This window comes from Oncorhynchus masou, chromosome 29 (genome assembly GCF_036934945.1).
Source record: "Oncorhynchus masou masou isolate Uvic2021 chromosome 29, UVic_Omas_1.1, whole genome shotgun sequence".
NCBI classification, from domain to species: Eukaryota; Metazoa; Chordata; class Actinopteri; order Salmoniformes; family Salmonidae; genus Oncorhynchus; species Oncorhynchus masou.
This window is the reverse complement of record NC_088240.1, coordinates 100,398,961-100,411,214: the sequence shown is the minus strand read 5'-3', so window position 1 is coordinate 100,411,214 and position 12,254 is coordinate 100,398,961. Positions and strand designations below refer to the sequence as shown.

The 12,254-nt window shown below is 45.1% G+C and overlaps 7 non-coding genes across 7 annotated transcripts; all 7 read left to right on the top strand.

The window, feature by feature from the left end:
• The first annotated feature begins 3,425 nt into the window (after positions 1-3,425).
• Positions 3,426-3,498, top strand: trnak-cuu (transfer RNA lysine (anticodon CUU)). Its single transcript has one exon. It is a non-coding gene; the product is annotated as a tRNA-Lys (tRNA).
• Positions 3,499-6,707: 3,209 nt separating this feature from the next.
• trnak-cuu (transfer RNA lysine (anticodon CUU)) lies at positions 6,708-6,780 on the top strand. The gene has a single exon. It is a non-coding gene; the product is annotated as a tRNA-Lys (tRNA).
• A 425-nt stretch (positions 6,781-7,205) lies between these two features.
• On the top strand, positions 7,206-7,278 carry trnak-cuu (transfer RNA lysine (anticodon CUU)). The gene has a single exon. It is a non-coding gene; the product is annotated as a tRNA-Lys (tRNA).
• Positions 7,279-8,882: 1,604 nt separating this feature from the next.
• Positions 8,883-8,955, top strand: trnak-cuu (transfer RNA lysine (anticodon CUU)). The gene has a single exon. It is a non-coding gene; the product is annotated as a tRNA-Lys (tRNA).
• A 1,523-nt stretch (positions 8,956-10,478) lies between these two features.
• trnak-cuu (transfer RNA lysine (anticodon CUU)) lies at positions 10,479-10,551 on the top strand. The gene has a single exon. It is a non-coding gene; the product is annotated as a tRNA-Lys (tRNA).
• Positions 10,552-10,976: 425 nt separating this feature from the next.
• trnak-cuu (transfer RNA lysine (anticodon CUU)) lies at positions 10,977-11,049 on the top strand. The gene has a single exon. It is a non-coding gene; the product is annotated as a tRNA-Lys (tRNA).
• Positions 11,050-11,972: 923 nt separating this feature from the next.
• trnak-cuu (transfer RNA lysine (anticodon CUU)) lies at positions 11,973-12,045 on the top strand. Its single transcript has one exon. It is a non-coding gene; the product is annotated as a tRNA-Lys (tRNA).
• The last annotated feature ends 209 nt before the right edge of the window (positions 12,046-12,254 follow it).

The window sequence follows — 12,254 nt, the reverse complement described above, 5'->3', positions numbered from 1 at the left end:
AATGATCATTTTCATGGCAAGAAATAGACAGGCAGAGGCTTCAAGAAGAATACTTGCCACCCTGCAAAGTTGGTGATACAGAAGACTATGAATTTGTATTCTATCTCTGCCTGCACTCTATCCTGTCATCTCAATGACATCCCTATTACCTATGAGAAGTCCTCCGAAATGGATGGAATAAATGATCATTTTCATGGCAAGAAATAGACAGGCAGAGGCTTCAAGAAGAATACTTGCTCCTGGTGGGGCTTGAACTCATAACCTTGTCATCTAATTGCTGTATACTGCTGTATAAGTACAACACGCTAACAGATTGCACCACAGGATCCATCAACAACACTCTCACAGAACCCCATATTTGGCAGAAACGTGGCTGTACGATATTCAAACCAAGTCAAAATAACTATTGAGGTACCTGGCTAGCTCAGTCAGTAGAGCATGAGACTCTTAATCGCAGGGTCGTGGGTTCAAGCCCCACGTTAGGTGATTATTTTCTCTGCTGAAGCACCAACTCACTTCGCAAACAGCCATCCGCTTGGAATTTCGAGCAGGCTTTCCACTCTGCGTAGCTGGTGATACAGAAGACTATGAATTTGTATTCTATCTCTGCCTGCACTCTACCCTGTCATCTCAATGACATCCTTATTACCTATGAAAAGTCCTCCGAAATGGATGGAATAAATGATAATTTTCCGGACAAGAAATAGACAGGCAGAGGATTCAAGAAGAATACTTGCTCCTGGTGGAGCTTGAACTTATAACCTTGTCATCTAATTGCTGTATACTGCTGTATAAGTACAACACGCTAACAGATTGTAACACAGGATCCATCAACAACACTCACTGATCACCATATTTTGCAGAAACTGGGATGTACGATATTCGAACCAAGTCAAAATCACTATTGAGGTACCTGGCTAGCTCAGTCGGTAGAGCATTAGACTCTTAATCTCAGGGTCGTGGGTTCAGGCGTTCCACTCTGCATAGCTGGTGATACAGAAGACTATGAATTTGTATTCTATCACTGCCTGCACTCTATCATGTCATCTCAATGACATCCCTAGTACCTATGAAACGTCCTCCAAAATGGATGGAATAAATGATCATTTTCATGGCAAGAAATAGACAGGCAGAGGCTTCAAGAAGAATACTTGCTCCTGGTGGGGCTTGAACTCATAACCTTGTCATCTAATTGCTGTATACTGCTGTATAAGTACAACACTCTAACAGATTGCAACACAGGTTCCAACAACAAAAACTCAATGATCACCATATTTAGCAGAAACTGTGATGTACGATATTCGAAACAAGTCAAAATCACTATAGAGGTACCTGGCAAGCTCAGTCGGTAGAGCATGAGACTCTTAATCTCAGGGTCGTGGGTTCGAGCCCCACGTTAGGTGAATATTTTCTCTGCCGAAGCACCAACTGACTTCGCAAACAACCATCTGCTTGGAATTTCGAGCAGGCTTGCCACCCTGCAAAGTTGGTGATACAGAAGGCGATGAATTTGTATTCCATCTCTGCCTGCACTCTATCCTGTCATCTCAATGACATCCATATTCCCTATGAAAAGTCCTCCGAAATGGATGGAATAAATGATAGTTTTCCGGACAAGAAATAGACAGGCAGAGGATTCAAGAAGAATACTTGCTCCTGGTGGAGCTTGAACTTATAACCTTGTCATCTAATTGCTGTATACTGCTGTATAAGTACAACACGCTAACAGATTGCACCACAGGATCCATCAACAACACTCACTGATCACCATATTTTGCAGAAACTGGGATGTACGATATTCGAACCAAGTCAAAATAACTATTGAGGTACCTGGCTAGCTCAGTCGGTAGAGCATGAGACTCTTAATCTCAGGGTCGTGGGTTTGAGCCCCACGTTAGGTCGTTATTTTCTCTGCCGAAGCACCAACTGACTTCGCAAACAACCATCTGCTTGGAATTTCGAGCAGGCTTGCCACCCTGCAAAGTTGGTGATACAGAAGGCGATGAATTTGTATTCCATCTCTGCCTGCACTCTATCCTGTCATCTCAATGGCATCCATATTACCTATGAAACGTCCTCCGAAATGGATGGAATAAATGATAATTTTCCGGACAAGAAATAGACAGGCAGAGGCTTCAGGAAGAATACTTGCCACCCTGCAAAGTTGGTGATACAGAAGACTATGAATTTGTATTCTATCTCTGCCTGCACTCTATCCTGTCATCTCAATGACATCCCTATTACCTATGAGAAGTCCTCCGAAATGGATGGAATAAATGATCATTTTCATGGCAAGAAATAGACAGGCAGAGGCTTCAAGAAGAATACTTGCTCCTGGTGGGGCTTGAACTCATAACCTTGTCATCTAATTGCTGTATACTGCTGTATAAGTACAACACGCTAACAGATTGCACCACAGGATCCATCAACAACACTCTCACAGAACCCCATATTTGGCAGAAACGTGGCTGTACGATATTCAAACCAAGTCAAAATATCTATTGAGGTACCTGGCTAGCTCAGTCAGTAGAGCATGAGACTCTTAATCTCAGGGTCGTGGGTTCAAGCCCCACGTTAGGTGATTATTTTCTCTGCTGAAGCACCAACTCACTTCGCAAACAGCCATCCGCTTGGAATTTCGAGCAGGCTTTCCACTCTGCGTAGCTGGTGATACAGAAGACTATGAATTTGTATTCTATCTCTGCCTGCACTCTATCCTGTCATCTCAATGACATCCTTGTTACCTATGAAAAGTCCTCCGAAATGGATGGAATAAATAATAATTTTCCGGACAAGAAATAGACAGGCAGAGGATTCAAGAAGAATACTTGCTCCTGGTGGAGCTTGAACTTATAACCTTGTCATCTAATTGCTGTATACTGCTGTATAAGTACAACACGCTAACAGATTGCACCACAGGATCCATCAACAACACTCACTGATCACCATATTTTGCAGAAACTGGGATGTACGATATTCGAACCAATTCAAAATCACTATTGAGGTACCTGGCTAGCTCAGTCGGTAGAGCATGAGACTCTTAATCTCAGGGTCGTGGGTTCAGGCGTTCCACTCTGCATAGCTGGTGATACAGAAGACTATGAATTTGTATTCTATCTCTGCCTGCACTCTATCCTGTCATCTCAATGACATCCCTAGTACCTATGAAACGTCCTCCAAAATGGATGGAATAAATGATCATTTTCATGGCAAGAAATAGACAGGCAGAGGCTTCAAGAAGAATACTTGCTCCTGGTGGGGCTTGAACTCATAACCTTGTCATCTAATTGCTGTATACTGCTGTATAAGTACAACACTCTAACAGATTGCACCACAGGTTCCAACAACAAAAACTCAATGATCACCATATTTAGCAGAAACTGTGATGTACGATATTCGAAACAAGTCAAAATCACTATAGAGGTACCTGGCTAGCTCAGTCGGTAGAGCATGAGACTCTTAATCTCAGGGTCGTGGGTTCGAGCCCCACGTTAGGTGATTATTTTCTCTGCCGAAGCACCAACTGACTTCGCAAACAGCCATCTGCTTGGAATTTCGAGCAGGCTTGCCACCCTGCAAAGTTGGTGATACAGAAGGCGATGAATTTGTATTCCATCTCTGCCTGCACTCTATCCTGTCATCTCAATGACATCCATATTCCCTATGAAAAGTCCTCCGAAATAGATGGAATAAATGATAATTTTCCGGACAAGAAATAGACAGGCAGAGGATTCAAGAAGAATACTTGCTCATGGTGGAGCTTGAACTTATAACATACATTTACATTTACATTTAAGTCATTTAGCAGACGCTCTTATCCAGAGCGACTTACAAATTGGTGAATTCACCTTCTGACATCCAGTGGAACAGCCACTTTACAATAGTGCATCTAAATCATTAAGGGGGGGTGGTGAGAAGGATTACTTATCTTATCCTAGGTATTCCTTGAAGAGGTGGGGTTTCAGGTGTCTCCGGAAGGTGGTGATTGACTCCGCTGTCCTGGCGTCGTGAGGGAGTTTGTTCCACCATTGGGGGGCCAGAGCAGCGAACAGTTTTGACTGGGCTGAGCGGGAACTGTACTTCCTCAATGGTAGGGAGGCGAGCAGGCCAGAGGTGGATGAACGCAGTGCCCTTGCTTGGGTGTAGGGCCTGATCAGAGCCTGGAGGTACTGCGGTGCCGTTCCCCTAGACAGGCAGAGGATTCAAGAAGAATACTTGCTTGAAACACAGCTCCGTAGGCAAGCACCATGGTCTTGTAGCGGATGCGAGCTTCAACTGGAAGCCAGTGGAGAGAGCGGAGGAGCGGGGTGACGTGAGAGAACTTGGGAAGGTTGAACACCAGACGGGCTGCGGCGTTCTGGATGAGTTGTAGGGGTTTAATGGCACAGGCAGGGAGCCCAGCCAACAGCGAGTTGCAGTAATCCAGACGGGAGATGACAAGTGCCTGGATTAGGACCTGCGCCGCTTCCTGTGTGAGGCAGGGTCGTACTCTGCGGATGTTGTAGAGCATGAACCTACAGGAACGGGCCACCGCCATGATGTTGGTTGAGAACGACAGGGTGTTGTCCAGGATCACGCCAAGGTTCTTAGCGCTCTGGGAGGAGGACACAATGGAGTTGTCAACCGTGATGGCGAGATCATGGAACGGGCAGTCCTTCCCGGGAGGAAGAGCAGCTCCGTCTTGCCGAGGTTCAGCTTGAGGTGGTGATCCGTCATCCACACTGATATGTCTGCCAGACATGCAGAGATGCGATTCGCCACCTGGTCATCAGAAGGGGGAAAGGAGAAGATTAATTGTGTGTCGTCTGCATAGCAATGATAGGAGAGACCATGTGAGGTTATGACAGAACCAAGTGACTTGGTGTATAGCGAGAATAGGAGAGGGCCTAGAACAGAGCCCTGGGGGACACCAGTGGTGAGAGCGCGTGGCGAGGAGACAGATTCTCGCCACGCCACCTGGTAGGAGCGACCTGTCAGGTAGGACGCAATCCAAGCGTGGGCCGCGCCGAGATGCCCAACTCGGAGAGGGTGGAGAGGAGGATCTGATGGTTCACAGTATCGAAGGCAGCCGATAGGTCTAGAAGGATGAGAGCAGAGGAGAGAGAGTTAGCTTTAGCAGTGCGGAGCGCCTCCGTGATACAGAGAAGAGCAGTCTCAGTTGAATGACTAGTCTTGAAACCTGACTGATTTGGATCAAGAAGGTCATTCTGAGAGAGATAGTGGGAGAGCTGGCCAAGGACGGCACGTTCAAGAGTTTTGGAGAGAAAAGAAAGAAGGGATACTGGTCTGTAGTTGTTGACATCGGAGGGATCGAGTGTAGGTTTTTTCAGAAGGGGTGCAACTCTCGCTCTCTTGAAGACGGAAGGGACGTAGCCAGCGGTCAGGGATGAGTTGATGAGCGAGGTGAGGTAAGGGAGAAGGTCCCCGGAAATGGTCTGGAGAAGAGAGGAGGGGATAGGGTCAAGCGGGCAGGTTGTTGGGCGGCCGGCCGTCACAAGAAGCGAGATTTCATCTGGAGAGAGAGGGGAGAAAGAGGTCAGAGCACAGGGTAGGGCAGTGTGAGCAGAACCAGCGGTGTCGTTTGACTTAGCAAACGAGGATCGGATGTCGTCGACCTTCTTTTCAAAATGGTTGACGAAGTCATCTGCAGAGAGGGAGGAGGGGGGAGGAGGATTCAGGAGGGAGGAGAAGGTGGCAAAGAGCTTCCTAGGGTTAGAGGCAGATGCTTGGAATTTAGAGTGGTAGAAAGTGGCTTTAGCAGCAGAGACAGAGGAGGAAAATGTAGAGAGGAGGGAGTGAAAGGATGCCAGGTCCGCAGGGAGGCGAGTTTTCCTCCATTTCCGCTCGGCTGCCCGGAGCTCTGTTCTGTGAGCTCGCAATGAGTCATCGAGCCACGGAGCGGGAGGGGAGGACCGAGCCGGCCTGGAGGATAGGGGACATAGAGAGTCAAAGGATGCAGAAAGGGAAGAGAGGAGGGTTGAGGAGGCAGACTCAGGAGAAAGGTTGGAGAAGGTATGAGCAGAGGGAAGAGATGATAGGATGGAAGAGGAGAGAGTAACCTTGTCATCTAATTGCTGTATACTGCTGTATAAGTACAACACGCTAACAGATTGCACCACAGGATCCATCAACAACACTCACTGATCACCATATTTTGCAGAAACTGGGATGTACGATATTCGAACCAAGTCAAAATAACTATTGAAGTACCTGGCTAGCTCAGTCGGTATAGCATGATACTCTTAATCTCAGGGTCGTGGGTTCGAGCCACCCGTTAGGTGGTTATTTTCTCTGCCGAAGCACCAACTGACTTCGCAAACAACCATCAGCTTGGATTTTCGAGCAGGCTTGCCACCCTGCAAAGTTGGTGATACAGAAGGCGATGAATTTGTATTCCATCTCTGCCTGCACTCTATCCTGTCATCTCAATGACATCCCTATTACCTATGAGAAGTCCTCCGAAATGGATGGAATAAATGATAATTTTCATGGCAAGAAATAGACAGGCAGAGGCTTCAAGAAGAATACTTGCTCCTGGTGGGGCTTGAACTCATAACCTTGTCATCTAATTGCTGTATACTGCTGTATAAGTACAACACTCTAACAGATTGCACCACAGGATCCAACAACAAAAACTCAATGATCACCATATTTAGCAGAAACTGTGATGTACGATATTCGGACCAAGTCAAAATCACTATAGAGGTACCTGGCTAGCTCAGTTGGTAGAGCATGAGACTCTTAATCTCAGGGTCGTGGGTTCGAGCCCCACGTTAGGTGATTATTTTCTCTGCTGAAGCACCAACTCACTTCGCAAACAGCCATCCGCTTGGAATTTCGAGCAGGCTTTCCACTCTGCGTAGCTGGTGATACAGAAGACTATGAATTTGTATTCTATCTCTGCCTGCACTCTATCCTGTCATCTCAATGACATCCTTGTTACCTATGAAAAGTCCTCCGAAATGGATGGAATAAATGATAATTTTCCGGACAAGAAATAGACAGGCAGAGGATTCAAGAAGAATACTTGCTCCTGGTGGAGCTTGAACTTATAACCTTGTCATCTAATTGCTGTATACTGCTGTATAAGTACAACACGCTAACAGATTGCACCACAGGATCCATCAACAACACTCACTGATCACCATATTTTGCAGAAACTGGGATGTACGATATTCGAACCAAGTCAAAATCAATATTGAGGTACCTGGCTAGCTCAGTCGGTAGAGCATGAGACTCTTAATCTCAGGGTCGTGGGTTCGAGCCCCACGTTAGGTGATTATTTTCTCTGCCGAAGCACCAACTCACTTCGCAAACAGCCATCCGCTTGGAATTTCGAGCAGGCTTTCCACTCTGCGTAGCTGGTGATACAGAAGACTATGAATTTGTATTCTATCTCTGCCTGCACTCTATCCTGTCATCTCAATGACATCCCTATTACCTATGAGAAGTCCTCCGAAATGGATGGAATAAATGATAATTTTCATGGCAAGAAATAGACAGGCAGAGGCTTCAAGAAGAATACTTGCTCCTGGTGGGGCTTGAACTCATAACCTTGTCATCTAATTGCTGTATACTGCTGTATAAGTACAACACTCTAACAGATTGCACAACAGGATCCAACAACAAAAACTCAATGATCACCATATTTAGCAGAAACTGTGATGTACGATATTCGAAACAAGTCAAAATCACTATAGAGGTACCTGGCTAGCTCAGTCGGTAGAGAATGAGGCTCTTAATCTCAGGGTCGTGGGTTCGAGCCCCACGTTAGGTGATTATTTTCTCTGCCGAAGCACCAACTGACTTCACAAACAACCATCTGCTTGGAATTTCGAGCAGGCTTGCCACCCTGCAAAGGTGGTGATACAGAAGGCGATGAATTTGTATTCCATCTCTGCCTGCAATCTATCCTGTCATCTCAATGACATCCATATTCCCTATGAAACGTCCTCCGAAATGGATGGAATAAATGATAATTTTCCGGACAAGAAATAGACAGGCAGAGGCTTCAAGAAGAATACTTGCCACCCTGCAAAGTTGGTGATACAGAAGACTATGAATTTGTATTCTATCTCTGCCTGCACTCTATCCTGTCATCTCAATGACATCCCTATTACCTATGAGAAGTCCTCCGAAATGGATGGAATAAATGATCATTTTCATGGCAAGAAATAGACAGGCAGAGGCTTCAAGAAGAATACTTGCTCCTGGTGAGGCTTGAACTCATAACCTTGTCATCTAATTGCTGTATACTGCTGTATAAGTACAACACGCTAACAGATTGCACCACAGGATCCATCAACAACACTCTCACAGAACCCCATATTTGGCAGAAACGTGGCTGTACGATATTCAAACCAAGTCAAAATATTTATTGAGGTACCTGGCTAGCTCAGTCAGTAGAGCATGAGACTCTTAATCTCAGGGTCGTGGGTTCAAGCCCCACGTTAGGTGATTATTTTCTCTGCTGAAGCACCAACTCACTTCGCAAACAGCCATCCGCTTGGAATTTCGAGCAGGCTTTCCACTCTGCGTAGCTGGTGATACAGAAGACTATGAATTTGTATTCTATCTCTGCCTGCACTCTATCCTGTCATCTCAATGACATCCCTATTACCTATGAAAAGTCCTCCGAAATGGATGGAATAAATGATAATTTTCCGGACAAGAAATAGACAGGCAGAGGATTCAAGAAGAATACTTGCTCCTGGTGGAGCTTGAACTTATAACCTTGTCATCTAATTGCTGTATACTGCTGTATAAGTACAACACGCTAACAGATTGCACCACAGGATCCATCAACAACACTCACTGATCACCATATTTTGCAGAAACTGGGATGTACGATATTCGAACCAAGTCAAAATCAATATTGAGGTACCTGGCTAGCTCAGTCGGTAGAGCATGAGACTCTTAATCTCAGGGTCGTGGGTTCGAGCCCCACGTTAGGTGATTATTTTCTCTGCCGAAGCACCAACTCACTTCGCAAACAGCCATCCGCTTGGAATTTCGAGCAGGCTTTCCACTCTGCGTAGCTGGTGATACAGAAGACTATGAATTTGTATTCCATCTCTGCCTGCACTCTATCCTGTCATCTCAATGACATCCCTATTACCTATGAGAAGTCCTCCGAAATGGATGGAATAAATGATAATTTTCATGGCAAGAAATAGACAGGCAGAGGCTTCAAGAAGAATACTTGCTCCTGGTGGGGCTTGAACTCATAACCTTGTCATCTAATTGCTGTATACTGCTGTATAAGTACAACACTCTAACAGATTGCACAACAGGATCCAACAACAAAAACTCAATGATCACCATATTTAGCAGAAACTGTGATGTACGATATTCGAAACAAGTCAAAATCACTATAGAGGTACCTGGCTAGCTCAGTCGGTAGAGAATGAGGCTCTTAATCTCAGGGTCGTGGGTTCGAGCCCCACGTTAGGTGATTATTTTCTCTGCCGAAGCACCAACTGACTTCACAAACAACCATCTGCTTGGAATTTCGAGCAGGCTTGCCACCCTGCAAAGGTGGTGATACAGAAGGCGATGAATTTGTATTCCATCTCTGCCTGCACTCTATCCTGTCATCTCAATGACATCCATATTACCTATGAAAAGTCCTCCGAAATGGATGGAATAAATGATAGTTTTCCGGACAAGAAATAGACAGGCAGAGGCTTCAAGAAGAATACTTGCCACCCTGCAAAGTTGGTGATACAGAAGACTATGAATTTGTATTCTATCTCTGCCTGCACTCTATCCTGTCATCTCAATGACATCCCTATTACCTATGAGAAGTCCTCCGAAATGGATGGAATAAATGATCATTTTCATGGCAAGAAATAGACAGGCAGAGGCTTCAAGAAGAATACTTGCTCCTGGTGGGGCTTGAACTCATAACCTTGTCATCTAATTGCTGTATACTGCTGTATAAGTACAACACGCTAACAGATTGCACCACAGGATCCATCAACAACACTCACTGATCACCATATTTTGCAGAAACTGGGATGTACGATATTCGAACCAAGTCAAAATCACTATTGAGGTACCTGGCTAGCTCAGTCGGTAGAGCATGAGACTCTTAATCTCAGGGTCGTGGGTTCAGGCGTTCCACTCTGCAAAGTTGGTGATACAGAAGACTATGAATTTGTATTCCATCTCTGCCTGCACTCTATCCTGTCATCTCAATGACATCCCTATTACCTATGAGAAGTCCTCCGAAATGGATGGAATAAATGATAATTTTCATGGCAAGAAATAGACAGGCAGAGGCTTCAAGAAGAATACTTGCTCCTGGTGGGGCTTGAACTCATAACCTTGTCATCTAATTGCTGTATACTGCTGTATAAGTACAACACTCTAACAGATTGCACCACAGGATCCAACAACAAAAACTCAATGATCACCATATTTAGCAGAAACTGTGATGTACGATATTCGGACCAAGTCAAAATCACTATAGAGGTACCTGGCTAGCTCAGTTGGTAGAGCATGAGACTCTTAATCTCAGGGTCGTGGGTTCGAGCCCCACGTTAGGTGATTATTTTCTCTGCCGAAGCACCAACTGACTTCGAAAACAACCATCTGCTTGGAATTTCGAGCAGGCTTGCCACCCTGCAAAGTTGGTGATACAGAAGGCGATGAATTTGTATTCCATCTCTTCCTGCACTCTATCCTGTCATCTCAATGACATCCCTATTACCTATGAAAAGTCCTCCGAAATGGATGGAATAAATGATCATTTTCCGGACAAGAAATAGACAGGCAGAGGATTCAAGAAGAATACTTGCTCCTGGTGGAGCTTGAACTTATAACCTTGTCATCTAATTGCTGTATACTGCTGTATAAGTACAACACGCTAACAGATTGCACCACAGGATCCATCAACAACACTCACTGATCACCATATTTTGCAGAAACTGGGATGTACGATATTCGAACCAAGTCAAAATCAATATTGAGGTACCTGGCTAGCTCAGTCGGTAGAGCATGAGACTCTTAATCTCAGGGTCGTGGGTTCGAGCCCCACGTTAGGTGATTATTTTCTCTGCCGAAGCACCAACTCACTTCGCAAACAGCCATCCTCTTGGAATTTCGAGCAGGCGTTCCACTCTGCATAGCTGGTGATACAGAAGACTATGAATTTGTATTCTATCTCTGCCTGCACTCTATCCTGTCATCTCAATGACATCCCTAGTACCTATGAAACGTCCTCCAAAATGGATGGAATAAATGATCATTTTCATGGCAAGAAATAGACAGGCAGAGGCTTCAAGAAGAATACTTGCTCCTGGTGGGGCTTGAACTCATAACCTTGTCATCGAATTGCTGTATACTGCTGTATAAGTACAACACGCTAACAGATTGCACCACAGGATCCATCAACAAAACTCACTGATCACCATATTTAGCAGAAACTGGGATGTACGATATTCGAAACAAGTCATAATGACTATAGATGTACCTGGCTAGATCAGTCGGTAGAGCATGAGACTCTTAATCTCAGGGTTGTGGGTTCGAGCCCCACGCTAGGTGATTATTTTCTCTGCTGAAGCACCAACTCACTTCGCAAACAGCCATCCGCTTGGAATTTCGAGCAGGCTTTCCACTCTGCGTAGCTGGTGATACAGAAGACTATGAATTTGTATTCTATCTCTGCCTGCACTCTATCCTGTCATCTCAATGACATCCCTATTACCTATGAAAAGTCCTCCGAAATGGATGGAATAAATGATAATTTTCCGGGCAAGAAATAGACAGGCAGAGGCTTCAAGAAGAATACTTGCTCCTGGTGGAGCTTGATCTCATAACCTTGTCATCGAATTGCTGTATACTGCTGTATAAGTACAACACGCTAACAGATTGCACCACAGGATCCATCAACAACACTCACTTATCACCATATTTTGCAGAAACTGGGATGTAAGATATTCGAACCAAGTCAAAATAACTATAGAGGTACCTGGCTAGCTCAGTCGGTAGAGCATGAGACTCTTAATCTCAGGGTCGTGGGTTCGAGCCCCACGTTAGGTGGTTATTTTCTCTGCCGAAGCACCAACTGACTTTGCAAACAACCATCTGCTTGGATTTTCGAGCAGGCTTGCCACCGTGCAAAGTTGGTGATACAGAAGGCGATGAATTTGTATTCTATCTCTGCCTGCACTCTATCCTGTCATCTCAATGACATCCCTATTACCTATGAAAAGTCCTCCGAAATGGATGGAATAAATGATAATTTTCCG